A 12,534-nucleotide genomic window follows, 5' to 3' on the forward strand; every position below is an offset into this window, starting at 1 on the left:
GGGAAGGGAAGGGAAGGGAAGGGAAGGGAAGGAAAGGGAAGGGAAGGGAAGGGAAGGGAAGGTTCCGGGAAGGGAAGGTTCCGGGAAGGTTCCGGGAAGGTTCCGGGAAGGTTCCGGGAAAGTTCCGGGAAGGGAAGGGAAGGGAAGGGAAGGGAAGGTTCCGGGAAGGGAAGGGAAGGTTCCGGGAAGGTTCCGGGAAGGTTCCGGGAAGGTTCCGGGAAGGGAAGGGAAGGGAAGGTGTGGGAAGGTGTGGGAAGGGAAGGGAAGGGAAGGGAAGGGAAGGGAAGGGAAGGGAAGGGAAGGGAAGGGAAGGGAAGGGAAGGGAAGGGAAGGGAAGGGAAAGGAAGGGAAGGGAAGGGAAGGGAAGGGAAGGTGCGGGCAGGGAAGGGAAGGTTCAGGGAAGGGAAGGGAAGGGAAGGGAAGGGAAGGGAAGGGAAGGGAAGGGAAGGGAAGGGAAGGTGCGGGAAGGTCCGGGAAGGGAAGGGAAGGTGCGGGAAGGGAAGGTTCCGGTAAGGGAAGGGAAGGTTCCGGGAAGGGAAGGTTCCGGGAAGGGAAGGGAAGGGAAGGTTCCGGGAAGGGAAGGTTCCGGGAAGGGAAGGTTCCGGGAAGGTTCCGGGAAGGGAAGGGAACGGAAGGGAAGGTTCCGGGAAGGGAAGGTTCCGGGAAGGGAAGGGAAGGGAAGGGAAGGTTCCGGGAAGGGAAGGTTCCGGGAAGGGAAGGTTCCGGGAAGGGCAGGGAAGGGAAGGGAAGGTTCCGGGAAGGGAAGGGAAGGTTCCGGGAAGGGAAGGTTCCGGGAAGGGAAGGTTCCGGGAAGGGAAGGGAAGGGAAGGGAAGGTTGCGGGAAGGTTCCGGGAAGGTTCCGGGAAGGTTCCGGGAAGGTTCCGAGAAGGGAAGGTTCCGGGAAGGGAAGGGAAGGGAAGGGAAGGGAAGGGAAGGGAAGGTTCCGGGAAGGGAAGGTTCCGGGAAGGGAAGGGAAGGGAAGGGAAGGGAAGGGAAGGGAAGGGAAGGGAAGGGAAGGGAAGGGAAGGGAAGGGAAGGTTCCGGGAAGGGAAATTTCCAGGAAGGGAAGGGAAGGGAAGGGAAGGTTCCGGGAAGGGAAGGGTCCGGGAAGGGAAGGGAAGGGAAGGGAAGGGAAGGGAAGGGAAGGGAAGGGAAGGGAAGGGAAGGGAAGGGAAGGAAAGGGAAGGGAAGGGAGGGGAGGGGAAGGGAATGTTCCGGGAAGGGAAGGAAGGGAAGGGAAGGGAAGGGAAGGGAAGGGAAGGGAAGGGAAGGGAAGGGAAGGGAAGGCAAGGGAAGGGAAGGGAAGGGAAGGGAAGGGAAGGGAAGGGAAGGCAAGGGAAGGGAAGGGAAGGTTCCGGGAAGGGAAGGTTCCGGGAAGGGAAGGTAAGGGAAGGGAAGGGAAGGGAAGGGAAGGGAATGTGCGGGAAGGTGCGGGAAGGTGCAGGAAGGGAAGGGAAGGGAAGGGAAGGGAAGGGAAGGTAAGGTTCCGGGAAGGTTCCGGGAAGGTTCCGGGAAGGGAAGGGAAGGGAAGGGAAGGGAAGGGAAGGGAAGGTTCCGGGAAGGGAAGGGAAGGGAAGGGCAGGGAAGGGAAGGGAAGGGAAGGGAAGGGAAGGGAAGGGAAGGGAAGGGAAGGGAAGGGAAGTTTCCGGGAAGGGAAGGTGCGGGAAGGGAAGGGAAGGGAAGGTGCGGGAAGGGAAGGGAAGGGAAGGGAAGGGAAGGGAAGGGAAGGGAAGGGAAGGGAAGGGAAGGGAAGGGAGGGGAGGGGAAGGGAATGTTCCGGGAAGGGAAGGGAAGGGAAGGGAAGGGAAGGGAAGGGAAGGGAAGGCAAGGGAAGGTTAGGTTCCGGGAAGGGAAGGTTCCGGGAAGGGAAGGTTCCGGGAAGGTTCCGGGAAGGGAAGGGAAGGGAAGGGAAGGGAATGGAAGGTTCAGGGAAGGTTCCAGGAAGGGAAGGGAAGGGAAGGGAAGGGAAGGGAAGGTTCAGGGAAGGTTCAGGGAAGGGAAGGGAAGGTTCAGGGAAGGGAAGGTTCAGGGAAGGGAAGGGAAGGGAAGGTTCAGGGAAGGGAAGGGAAGGGAAGGGAAGGGAAGGGAAGGGAAGGGAAGGGAAGGGAAGGGAAGGGAAGGGAAGGGAAGGGAAGGTTCCGGGAAGGGGAGGGAAGGGAAGGTGTGGGAAGGGAAGGGAAGGTGCGGGAAGGTGCGGGAAGGTGCGGGAAGGTGCGGGAAGGGAAGGTTCAGGGAAGGGAAGGTTCAGGGAAGGTTCAGGGAAGGTTCAGGGAAGGTTCAGGGAAGGTTCCGGGAAGGGAAGGTTCCGGGAAGGGAAGGGAAGGGAAGGGAAGGGAAGGGAAGGGAAGGGAAGGGAAGGGAAGGGAAGGGAAGGGAAGGGAATGTGCGGGAAGGTGCGGGAAGGTGCGGGAAGGGAAGGGAAGGGAAGGGAAGGGAAGGGAAGGTAAGGTTCCGGGAAGGTTCCGGGAAGGGAAGGGAAGGGAAGGGAAGGGAAGGGAAGGGAAGGGAAGGGAAGGGAAGGGAAGGTTCCGGGAAGGGAAGGGAAGGGAAGGGCAGGGAAGGGAAGGGAAGGGAAGGGAAGGGAAGGGAAGGGAAGGGAAGGGAAGGGAAGGGAAGGGAAGGGAAGGGAAGGGAAGGGAAGGGAAGGGAAGGGAAGGGAAGGTGCGGGAAAATGCGGGAAGGTGCGGGAAGGGAAGGGAAGGGAAGGGAAGGGAAGGGAATGGAAGGGAAGGGAAGGGAAGGGAAGGTTCAGGGAAGGGAAGGTTCAGGGAAGGGAAGGTTCAGGGAAGATTCAGGGAAGGTTCAGGGAATGTTCAGGGAAGGTTCAGGGAAGGTTCCGGGAAGGGAAGGGATGGGAAGGGAAGGGAAGGGAAGGGAAGGGAAGGGAAGGGAAGGGAAGGGAAGGGAAGGGAAGGGAAGGGAAGGTGCGGGAAAGTGCGGGAAGGGAAGGGAAGGGAAGGGAAGGGAAGGGAAGGGAAGGGAAGGGAAGGGAAGGGAAGGGAAGGTGTGGGAAGGGAAGGGAAGGGAAGGGAAGGGAAGGTGCGGGAATGTGCGGGAAGGGAATGTGCGGGAAGGGAAGGGAAGGGAAGGGAAGGGAAGGGAGGGGAGGGGAAGGGTAGGGAAGGGAAGGGAAGGGAAGGGAAGGGAAGGGAAGGGAAGGGAAGGGAAGGGAAGGGAACGGAAGGGAAGGGAAGGGAAGGTGCGGGAAGGGAAGGGAAGGGAAGGGAAGGTTCCGGGAAGGGAAGGGAAGGGAAGGGAAGGTTCCGGGAAGGGAAAGTTCCGGGAAGGGAAGGTTCCGGGAAGGGAAGGGAAGGGAAGGGAAGGGAAGGGAAGGGAAGGGAAGGTTCAGGGAAGGTTCAGGGAAGGGAAGGGAAGGGAAGGGAAGGTTCCGGGAAGGGAAGGTTCCGGGAAGGGAAGGGAAGGGAAGGGAAGGGAAGGGAAGGGAAGGGAAGGGAAGGTTCCGGGAAGGGAAAGTTCCGGGAAGGTTCCGGGAAGGTTCCGGGAAGGGAAGGTTCAGGGAAGGTTCAGGGAAGGTTCAGGGAAGGTTCAGGGAAGGTTCAGGGAAGGTTCCGGGAAGGGAAGGGAAGGGAAGGTTCAGGGAAGGTTCAGGGAAGGTTCCGAGAAGGGAAGGGAAGGGAAGGGAAGGTTCAGGGAAGGTTCAGGGAAGGGAAGGGAAGGTTCAGGGAAGGGAAGGTTCAGGGAAGGGAAGGGAAGGGAAGGTTCAGGGAAGGGAAGGGAAGGGAAGGGAAGGGAAGGGAAGGGAAGGGAAGGGAAGGGAAGGGAAGGGAAGGTTCCGGGAAGGGGAGGGAAGGGAAGGTGTGGGAAGGGAAGGGAAGGTGCGGGAAGGTGCGGGAAGGTGCGGGAAGGTGCGGGAAGGGAAGGTTCAGGGAAGGGAAGGTTCAGGGAAGGTTCAGGGAAGGTTCAGGGAAGGTTCAGGGAAGGTTCCGGGAAGGGAAGGTTCCGGGAAGGGAAGGGAAGGGAAGGGAAGGGAAGGGAAGGGAAGGGAAGGGAAGGCAAGGGAAGGGAAGGGAAGGGAAGGGAAGGGAATGTGCGGGAAGGTGCGGGAAGGTGCGGGAAGGGAAGGGAAGGGAAGGGAAGGGAAGGGAAGGGAAGGTAAGGTTCCGGGAAGGTTCCGGGAAGGGAAGGGAAGGGAAGGGAAGGGAAGGGAAGGGAAGGGAAGGGAAGGGAAGGGAAGGGAAGGGAAGGGAAGGGAAGGGAAGGTTCCGGGAAGGGAAGGGAAGGGAAGGGCAGGGAAGGGAAGGGAAGGGAAGGGAAGGGAAGGGAAGGGAAGGGAAGGGAAGGGAAGGGAAGGGAAGGGAAGGGAAGGGAAGGGAAGGGAAGGTGCGGGAAGGTGCGGGAAAATGCGGGAAGGTGCGGGAAGGGAAGGGAAGGGAAGGGAAGGGAATGGAAGGGAAGGGAAGGGAAGGGAAGGGAAGGGAAGGTTCAGGGAAGGGAAGGTTCAGGGAAGGGAAGGTTCAGGGAAGATTCAGGGAAGGTTCAGGGAATGTTCAGGGAAGGTTCAGGGAAGGTTCCGGGAAGGGAAGGGATGGGAAGGGAAGGGAAGGGAAGGGAAGGGAAGGGAAGGGAAGGGAAGGGAAGGGAAGGGAAGGGAAGGTGCGGGAAGGTGCGGGAAGGGAAGGGAAGGGAAGGGAAGGGAAGGGAAGGGAAGGGAAGGGAAGGGAAGGGAAGGGAAGGGAAGGTGTGGGAAGGGAAGGGAAGGGAAGGTGCGGGAAGGTGCGGGAATGTGCGGGAAGGGAATGTGCGGGAAGGGAAGGGAAGGGAAGGGAAGGGAAGGGAAGGGAAGGGAAGGGAGGGGAGGGGAAGGGTAGGGAAGGGAAGGGAAGGTTCCGGGAAGGGAAGGGAAGGGAAGGGAAGGGAAGGGAACGGAAGGGAAGGGAAGGGAAGGTGCGGGAAGGGAAGGGAAGGGAAGGGAAGGTTCCGGGAAGGGAAGGGAAGGGAAGGGAAGGTTCCGGGAAGGGAAAGTTCCGGGAAGGGAAGGTTCCGGGAAGGGAAGGGAAGGGAAGGGAAGGGAAGGGAAGGGAAGGGAAGGGAAGGGAAGGTTCAGGGAAGGTTCAGGGAAGGGAAGGGAAGGGAAGGGAAGGTTCCGGGAAGGGAAGGTTCCGGGAAGGGAAGGGAAGGGAAGGGAAGGGAAGGGAAGGGAAGGGAAGGGAAGGGAAGGTTCCGGGAAGGGAAAGTTCCGGGAAGGTTCCGGGAAGGTTCCGGGAAGGGAAGGTTCAGGGAAGGTTCAGGGAAGGTTCAGGGAAGGTTCAGGGAATGTTCAGGGAAGGTTCCGGGAAGGGAAGGGAAGGGAAGGTTCAGGGAAGGTTCAGGGAAGGTTCCGAGAAGGGAAGGGAAGGGAAGGGAATGTTCAGGGAAGGGAAGGTTCAGGGAAGGGAAGGGAAGGGAAGGGAAGGGAAGGGAAGGGAAGGGAAGGGAAGGGAAGGGAAGGGAAGGGAAGGGAAGGGAAGGGAAGGGAAGGGAAGGGAAGGGAAGGGAAGGGAAGGGAAGGGAAGGGAAGGGAAGGTTCCGGGAAGGGAAGGGAAGGGAAGGGAAGGTTCCGGGAAGGGAAGGGAAGGGAAGGGAAGGGAAGGGAAGGGAAGGGAAGGGAAGGTGCGGGAAGGGAAGGTTCAGGGAAGGGAAGGTTCAGGGAAGGGAAGGTTCAGGGAAGGTTCAGGGAAGGTTCAGGGAAGGTTCAGGGAAGGTTCCGGGAAGGGAAGGTTCCGGGAAGGGAAGGGAAGGGAAGGGAAGGTTCCGGGAAGGGAAGGGAAGGTTCCGGGAAGGGAAGGGAAGGGAAGGGAAGGGAAGGGAAGGGAAGGGAAGGGAAGGGAAGGGAAGGGAAGGGAAGGGAAGGGAAGGGAAGGGAAGGGAAGGGAAGGTGTGGGAAGGGAAGGGAAGGGAAGGAAAGGGAAGGGAAGGGAAGGGAAGGGAAGGTTCCGGGAAGGGAAGGGAAGGGAAGGTGTGGGAAGGGAAGGGAAGGTGCGGGAAGGTGCGGGAAGGTGCGGGAAGGTGCGGGAAGGGAAGGGAATGGAAGGGAAGGGAAGGGAAGGGAAGGTTCAGGGAAGGGAAGGTTCAGGGAAGGGAAGGTTCAGGGAAGGTTCAGGGAAGGTTCAGGGAAGGTTCCGGGAAGGGAAGGGAAGGTTCAGGGAAGGTTCAGGGAAGGGAAGGGAAGGGAAGGGAAGGGAGGGCAGGGGAAGGGAAGGGAAGGGAAGGGAAGGGAAGGGAAGGGAAGGGAATGGAAGGGAAGGGAAGGGAAGAGAAGGGAAGGGAAGAGAAGGGAAGGGAAGGGAAGGGAAGGGAAGGGAAGGGAAGGGAAGGGAAGGGAAGGGAAGGGAAGGGAAGGGAAGGGAAGGGAAGGGAAGGGAAGGTTCAGGGAAGGGAAGGGAAGGGAAGGGAAGGGAAGGGAAGGGAAGGGAAGGGAAGGGAAGGGAAGGTGTGGGAAGGGAAGGGAAGGGAAGGTGCGGGAATGTGCTGGAATGTGCGGGAAGGGAAGGGAAGGGAAGGGAAGGGAAGGGAAGGGAAGGGAAGGGAAGGGAAGGGAAGGGAAGGTGTGGGAAGGGAAGGGAAGGGAAGGTGCGGGAAGGTGCGGGAATGTGCGGGAAGGGAATGTGCGGGAAGGGAAGGGAAGGGAAGGGAAGGGAAGGGAAGGGAACGGAAGGGAAGGGAAGGGAAGGTGCGGGAAGGGAAGGGAAGGGAAGGGAAGGTTCCGGGAAGGGAAGGGAAGGGAAGGGAAGGTTCCGGGAAGGGAAAGTTCCGGGAAGGGAAGGTTCCGGGAAGGGAAGGGAAGGGAAGGGAAGGGAAGGGAAGGGAAGGGAAGGGAAGGGAAGGGAAGGGAAGGGAAGGGAAGGTTCCGGGAAGGGAAGGGAAGGGAAGGGAAGGGAAGGGAAGGGAAGGGAAGGGAAGGTTCCGGGAAGGGAAAGTTCCGGGAAGGTTCCGGGAAGGTTCCGGGAAGGGAAGGTTCAGGGAAGGTTCAGGGAAGGTTCAGGGAAGGTTCAGGGAAGGTTCAGGGAAGGTTCCGGGAAGGGAAGGGAAGGGAAGGTTCAGGGAAGGTTCAGGGAAGGTTCCGAGAAGGGAAGGGAAGGGAAGGGAAGGTTCAGGGAAGGGAAGGTTCAGGGAAGGGAAGGTTCAGGGAAGGGAAGGGAAGGTTCAGGGAAGGGAAGGGAAGGGAAGGGAAGGGAAGGGAAGGGAAGGGAAGGGAAGGGAAGGGAAGGGAAGGGAAGGGAAGGGAAGGGAAGGGAAGGGAAGGGAAGGGAATGTTCCGGGAAGGGAAGGGAAGGGAAGGGAAGGGAAGGGAAGGGAAGGGAAGGGAAGGGAAGGTGCGGGAAGGTGCGGGAAGGGAAGGTTCAGGGAAGGGAAGGTTCAGGGAAGGGAAGGTTCAGGGAAGGTTCAGGGAAGGTTCAGGGAAGGTTCAGGGAAGGTTCCGGGAAGGGAAGGTTCCGGGAAGGGAAGGGAAGGGAAGGGAAGGTTCCGGGAAGGGAAGGGAAGGGAAGGGAAGGGAAGGGAAGGGAAGGGAAGGGAAGGGAAGGGAAGGGAAGGGAAGGGAAGGTGTGGGAAGGGAAGGGAAGGGAAGGAAAGGGAAGGGAAGGGAAGGGAAGGTTCCGGGAAGGGAAGGGAAGGGAAGGTGTGGGAAGGGAAGGGAAGGTGCGGGAAGGTGCGGGAAGGTGCGGGAAGGTGCGGGAAGGGAAGGGAATGGAAGGGAAGGGAAGGGAAGGGAAGGTTCAGGGAAGGGAAGGTTCAGGGAAGGGAAGGTTCAGGGAAGGTTCAGGGAAGGTTCAGGGAAGGTTCCGGGAAGGGAAGGGAAGGTTCAGGAAAGGTTCAGGGAAGGGAAGGGAAGGGAAGGGAAGGGAGGGCAGGGGAAGGGAAGGGAAGGGAAGGGAAGGGAAGGGAAGGGAACGGAAGGGAATGGAAGGGAAGGGAAGGGAAGGGAAGGGAAGGGAAGGGAAGGGAAGGGAAGGGAAGGGAAGGGAAGGGAACGGAAGGGAAGGGAAGGGAAGGGAAGGGAAGGGAAGGGAAGGGAAGGTTCAGGGAAGGGAAGGGAAGGGAAGGGAAGGGAAGGGAAGGGAAGGGAAGGGAAGGGAAGGTGTGGGAAGGGAAGGGAAGGGAAGGTGCGGGAATGTGCGGGAATGTGCGGGAAGGGAAGGGAAGGGAAGGGAAGGGAAGGGAAGGGAAGGGAAGGGAAGGGAAGGGAGGGGAGGGGAAGGGAAGGGAAGGGAAGGGAAGGGAAGGGAAGGGAAGGGAAGGGAAGGGAAGGGAAGGGAAGGGAAGGGAAGGGAAGGGAAGGGAAGGGAAGGGAAGGGAAGGGAAGGGAAGGGAAGGGAAGGGAAGGGAAGGGAAGGGAAGGGAAGGGAATGGAAGGGAAGGGAAGGGAAGGTTCCGGGAAGGGAAGGGAAGGGAAGGGAAGGGAAGGGAAGGGAAGGGAAGGTTCCGGGAAGGGAAAGTTCCGGGAAGGGAAGGGAAGGGAAGGGAAGGGAAGGGAAGGGAAGGGAAGGTGCGGGAATGGAAGGGAAGGGAAGGGAAGGTTCCGGGAAGGGAAGGGAAGGGAAGGGAAGGGAAGGTTCCGGGAAGGGAAAGTTCCGGGAAGGGAAGGTTCCGGGAAGGGAAGGGAAGGGAAGGGAAGGGAAGGGAAGGGAAGGGAAGGGAAGGGAAGGGAAGGGAAGGGAAGGGAAGGTTCCGGGAAGGGAAGGTTCCGGGAAGGGAAGGGAAGGGAAGGGAAGGGAAGGGAAGGGAAGGTTCCGGGAAGGGAAGGTTCCGGGAAGGTTCCGGGAAGGTTCCGGGAAGGGAAGGTTCAGGGAAGGTACAGGGAAGGTTCAGGGAAGGTTCAGGGAAGGTTCCGGGAAGGGAAGGGAAGGGAAGGTTCAGGGAAGGTTCAGGGAAGGTTCCGAGAAGGGAAGGGAAGGGAAGGGAAGGTTCAGGGAAGGGAAGGTTCAGGGAAGGGAAGGGAAGGGAAGGTTCAGGGAAGGGAAGGGAAGGGAAGGGAAGGGAAGGGAAGGGAAGGGAAGGGAAGGGAAGGGAAGGTTCCGGGAAGGTTCCGGGAAGGGAAGCTTCAGGGAAGGTACAGGGAAGGTTCAGGGAAGGTTCAGGGAAGGTTCAGGGAAGGTTCCGGGAAGGGAAGGGAAGGGAAGGTTCAGGGAAGGTTCAGGGAAGGTTCCGAGAAGGGAAGGGAAGGGAAGGGAAGGTTCAGGGAAGGGAAGGTTCAGGGAAGGGAAGGGAAGGTTCAGGGAAGGGAAGGGAAGGGAAGGGAAGGGAAGGGAAGGGAAGGGAAGGGAAGGGAAGGGAAGGGAAGGGAAGGGAGGGGAAGGGAAGGGAAGGGAAGGTTCCGGGAAGGGGAGGGAAGGGAAGGTGTGGGAAGGGAAGGGAAGGTGCGGGAAGGTGCGGGACGGTGCGGGAAGGTGCGGGAAGGGAAGGTTCAGGGAAGGGAAGGTTCAGGGAAGGGAAGGTTCAGGGAAGGTTCAGGGAAGGTTCAGGGAAGGTTCAGGGAAGGTTCCGGGAAGGGAAGGGAAGGGAAGGGAAGGGAAGGGAAGGGAAGGGAAGGGAAGGGAAGGGAAGGGAAGGGAAGGGAAGGGAAGGTGTGGGAAGGGAAGGGAAGGGAAGGAAAGGGAAGGGAAGGGAAGGGAAGGTTCCGGGAAGGGAAGGGAAGGGAAGGTGTGGGAAGGTGCGGGAAGGTGCGGGAAGGTGCGGGAAGGTGCGGGAAGGTTCGGGAAGGTGCGGGAAGGGAAGGGAATGGAAGGGAAGGGAAGGGAAGGGAAGCTTCAGGGTAGGGAAGGTTCAGGGAAGGGAAGGTTCAGGGAAGGTTCAGGGAGGGTTCAGGGAAGGTTCAGGGAAGGTTCCGGGAAGGGAAGGGAAGGGAAGGGAAGGGAAGGGAAGGGAAGGGAAGGGAAGGGAAGGGAGGGGAGGGGAAGGGAAGGGAAGGGAAGGGAAGGGAAGGGAAGGGAACGGAAGGGAAGGGAAGGGAAGGGAAGGGAAGGGAAGGGAAGGGAAGGGAAGGGAAGGGAAGGGAAGGGAAGGGAAGGGAAGGGAAGGGAAGGGAAGGGAAGGGAAGGGAAGGGAAGGTTCCGGGAAGGGAAGGGAAGGGAAGGGAAGGGAAGGGAAGGGAAGGGAAGGGAAGAGAAAGGAAGGGAAGGGAAGGGAAGGGAAGGGAAGGGGAAAGAAGGTTCCGGGAAGGGAAGGGAAGGGAAGGGAATGGAAGGGAAGGGAAGGGAAGGTTCAGGGAAGGTTCAGGGAAGGTTCAGGGAAGGTTCCGGGAAGGGAAGGGAAGGGAAGGTTCAGGGAAGGTTCAGGGAAGGTTCCGAGAAGGGAAGGGAAGGGAAGGGAAGGGAAGGTTCAGGGAAGGGAAGGGAAGGGAAGGGAAGGGAAGGGAAGGGAAGGGAAGGGAAGGGAAGGGAAGGGAAGGGAAGGGAAGGGAAGGGAAGGGAAGGGAAGGTGTGGGAAGGGAAGGGAAGGTGCGGGAAGGTGCGGGAAGGTGCGGGAAGGTGCGGGAAGGGAAGGTTCAGGGTAGGGAAGGTTCAGGGAAGGTTCAGGGAAGGTTCAGGGAAGGTTCAGGGAAGGTTCCGGGAAGGTTAAGGGAATGTTCAGGGAAGGTTCAGGGAAGGTTCCGGGAAGGGAAGGGAAGGGAAGGGAAGGGAAGGGAAGGGAAGGGAAGGGAAGGGAAGGGAAGGGAAGGGAAGGGAAGGTGCGGGAAGGGAAGGGAAGGGAAGGGAAGGGAAGGGAAGGGAAGAGAAGGTGCGGGAAGGTGCGGGAAGGGAAATTTCCAGGAACGGAAGGGAAGGGAAGGTGTGGGAAGGGAAGGGAAGGTGCGGGAAGGTGCGGGAAGGTGCGGGAAGGTGCGGAAAGGTGCGGGAAGGTGCGGGAATGGAAGGGAAGGGAAAGGAAGGGAAGGTTCAGGGAAGGGAAGGTTCAGGGAAGGGAAGGTTCAGGGAAGGTTCAGGGAAGGTTCCGGGAAGGTTCAGGGAAGGTTCCGGGAAGGGAAGGGAAGGGAAGGGAAGGGAAGGGAAGGGAAGGGAAGGGAAGGGAAGGTTCCGGGAAGGTTCCGGGAAGGGAAGGGAAGGGAAGGGAAGGGAAGGGAAGGGAAGGGAAGGGAAGGGAAGGGAAGGGAAGGGAAGGGAAGGGAAGGGAAGGGAAGGGAAGGTGCGGGAAGGTGCGGGAAGGGAAGGGAAGGGAAGGGAAGGGAAGGGAAGGGAAGGGAAGTTGTGGGAAGGGAAGGGAAGGGAAGGTGCGGGACGGTGCGGGAATGTGCGGGAAGGGAATGTGCGGGAAGGGAAGGGAAGGGAAGGGAAGGGAAGGGAGGGGAGGGGAAGGGTAGGGAAGGGAAGGGAAGGGAAGGGAAGGGAAGGGAAGGGAACGGAAGGGAAGGGAAGGGAAGGTGCGGGAAGGGAAGGGAAGGGAAGGGAAAGTTCCGGGAAGGGAAGGGAAGGGAAGGGAAGGTTCCGGGAAGGGAAAGTTCCGGGAAGGGAAGGTTCCGGGAAGGGAAGGGAAGGGAAGGGAAGGGAAGGGAAGGGAAGGGAAGGGAAGGGAAGGGAAGGGAAGGTTCCGGGAAGGGAAGGTTCCGGGAAGGGAAGGGAAGGGAAGGGAAGGGAAGGGAAGGGAAGGTTCCGGGAAGGGAAAGTTCCGGGAAGGTTCCGGGAAGGTTCCGGGAAGGGAAGGTTCAGGGAAGGTTCAGGGAAGGTTCAGGGAAGGTTCAGGGAAGGTTCCGGGAAGGGAAGGGAAGGGAAGGTTCAGGGAAGGTTCAGGGAAGGTTCCGAGAAGGGAAGGGAAGGGAAGGGAAGGGAAGGTTCAGGGAAGGGAAGGTTCAGGGAAGGGAAGGGAAGGGAAGGGAAGGGAAGGGAAGGGAAGGGAAGGGAAGGGAAGGGAAGGTTCAGGGAAGGGAAGGTTCAGGGAAGGGAAGGTTCAGGGAAGGTTCAGGGAAGGTTCAGGGAAGGTTCAGGGAAGGTTCCGGGAAGGGAAGGTTCCGGGAAGGGAAGGGAAGGGAAGGGAAGGGAAGGGAAGGTTCCGGGAAGGGAAGGGAAGGGAAGGGAAGGGAAGGGAAGGGAAGGGAAGGGAAGGGAAGGGAAGGGAAGGGAAGGGAAGGGAAGGGAAGGGAAGGGAAGGGAAGGGAAGGTGTGGGAAGGGAAGGGAAGGGAAGGAAAGGGAAGGGAAGGGAAGGGAAGGTTCCGGGAAGGGAAGGGAAGGGAAGGTGTGGGAAGGGAAGGGAAGGTGCGGGAAGGTGCGGGAAGGTGCGGGAAGGTGCGGGAAGGGAAGGGAATGGAAGGGAAGGGAAGGGAAGGGAAGGTTCAGGGAAGGGAAGGTTCAGGGAAGGGAAGGTTCAGGGAAGGTTCAGGGAAGGTTCAGGGAAGGTTCCGGGAAGGGAAGGGAAGGTTCAGGAAAGGTTCAGGGAAGGGAAGGGAAGGGAAGGGAAGGGAGGGCAGGGGAAGGGAAGGGAAGGGAAGGGAAGGGAAGGGAAGGGAAGGGAACGGAAGGGAACGGAAGGGAAGGTTCAGGGAAGGTTCAGGGAAGGTTCCGGGAAGGGAAGGGAAGGGAAGGTTCAGGGAAGGTTCAGGGAAG

The sequence above is a fragment of the Melozone crissalis genome, unplaced genomic scaffold, assembly GCF_028551555.1.
Source record: "Melozone crissalis strain CALT ecotype California unplaced genomic scaffold, PUWL_Pcris_2 ptg000114l_1, whole genome shotgun sequence".
In the NCBI taxonomy this organism is placed as follows: domain Eukaryota; kingdom Metazoa; phylum Chordata; class Aves; order Passeriformes; family Passerellidae; genus Melozone; species Melozone crissalis.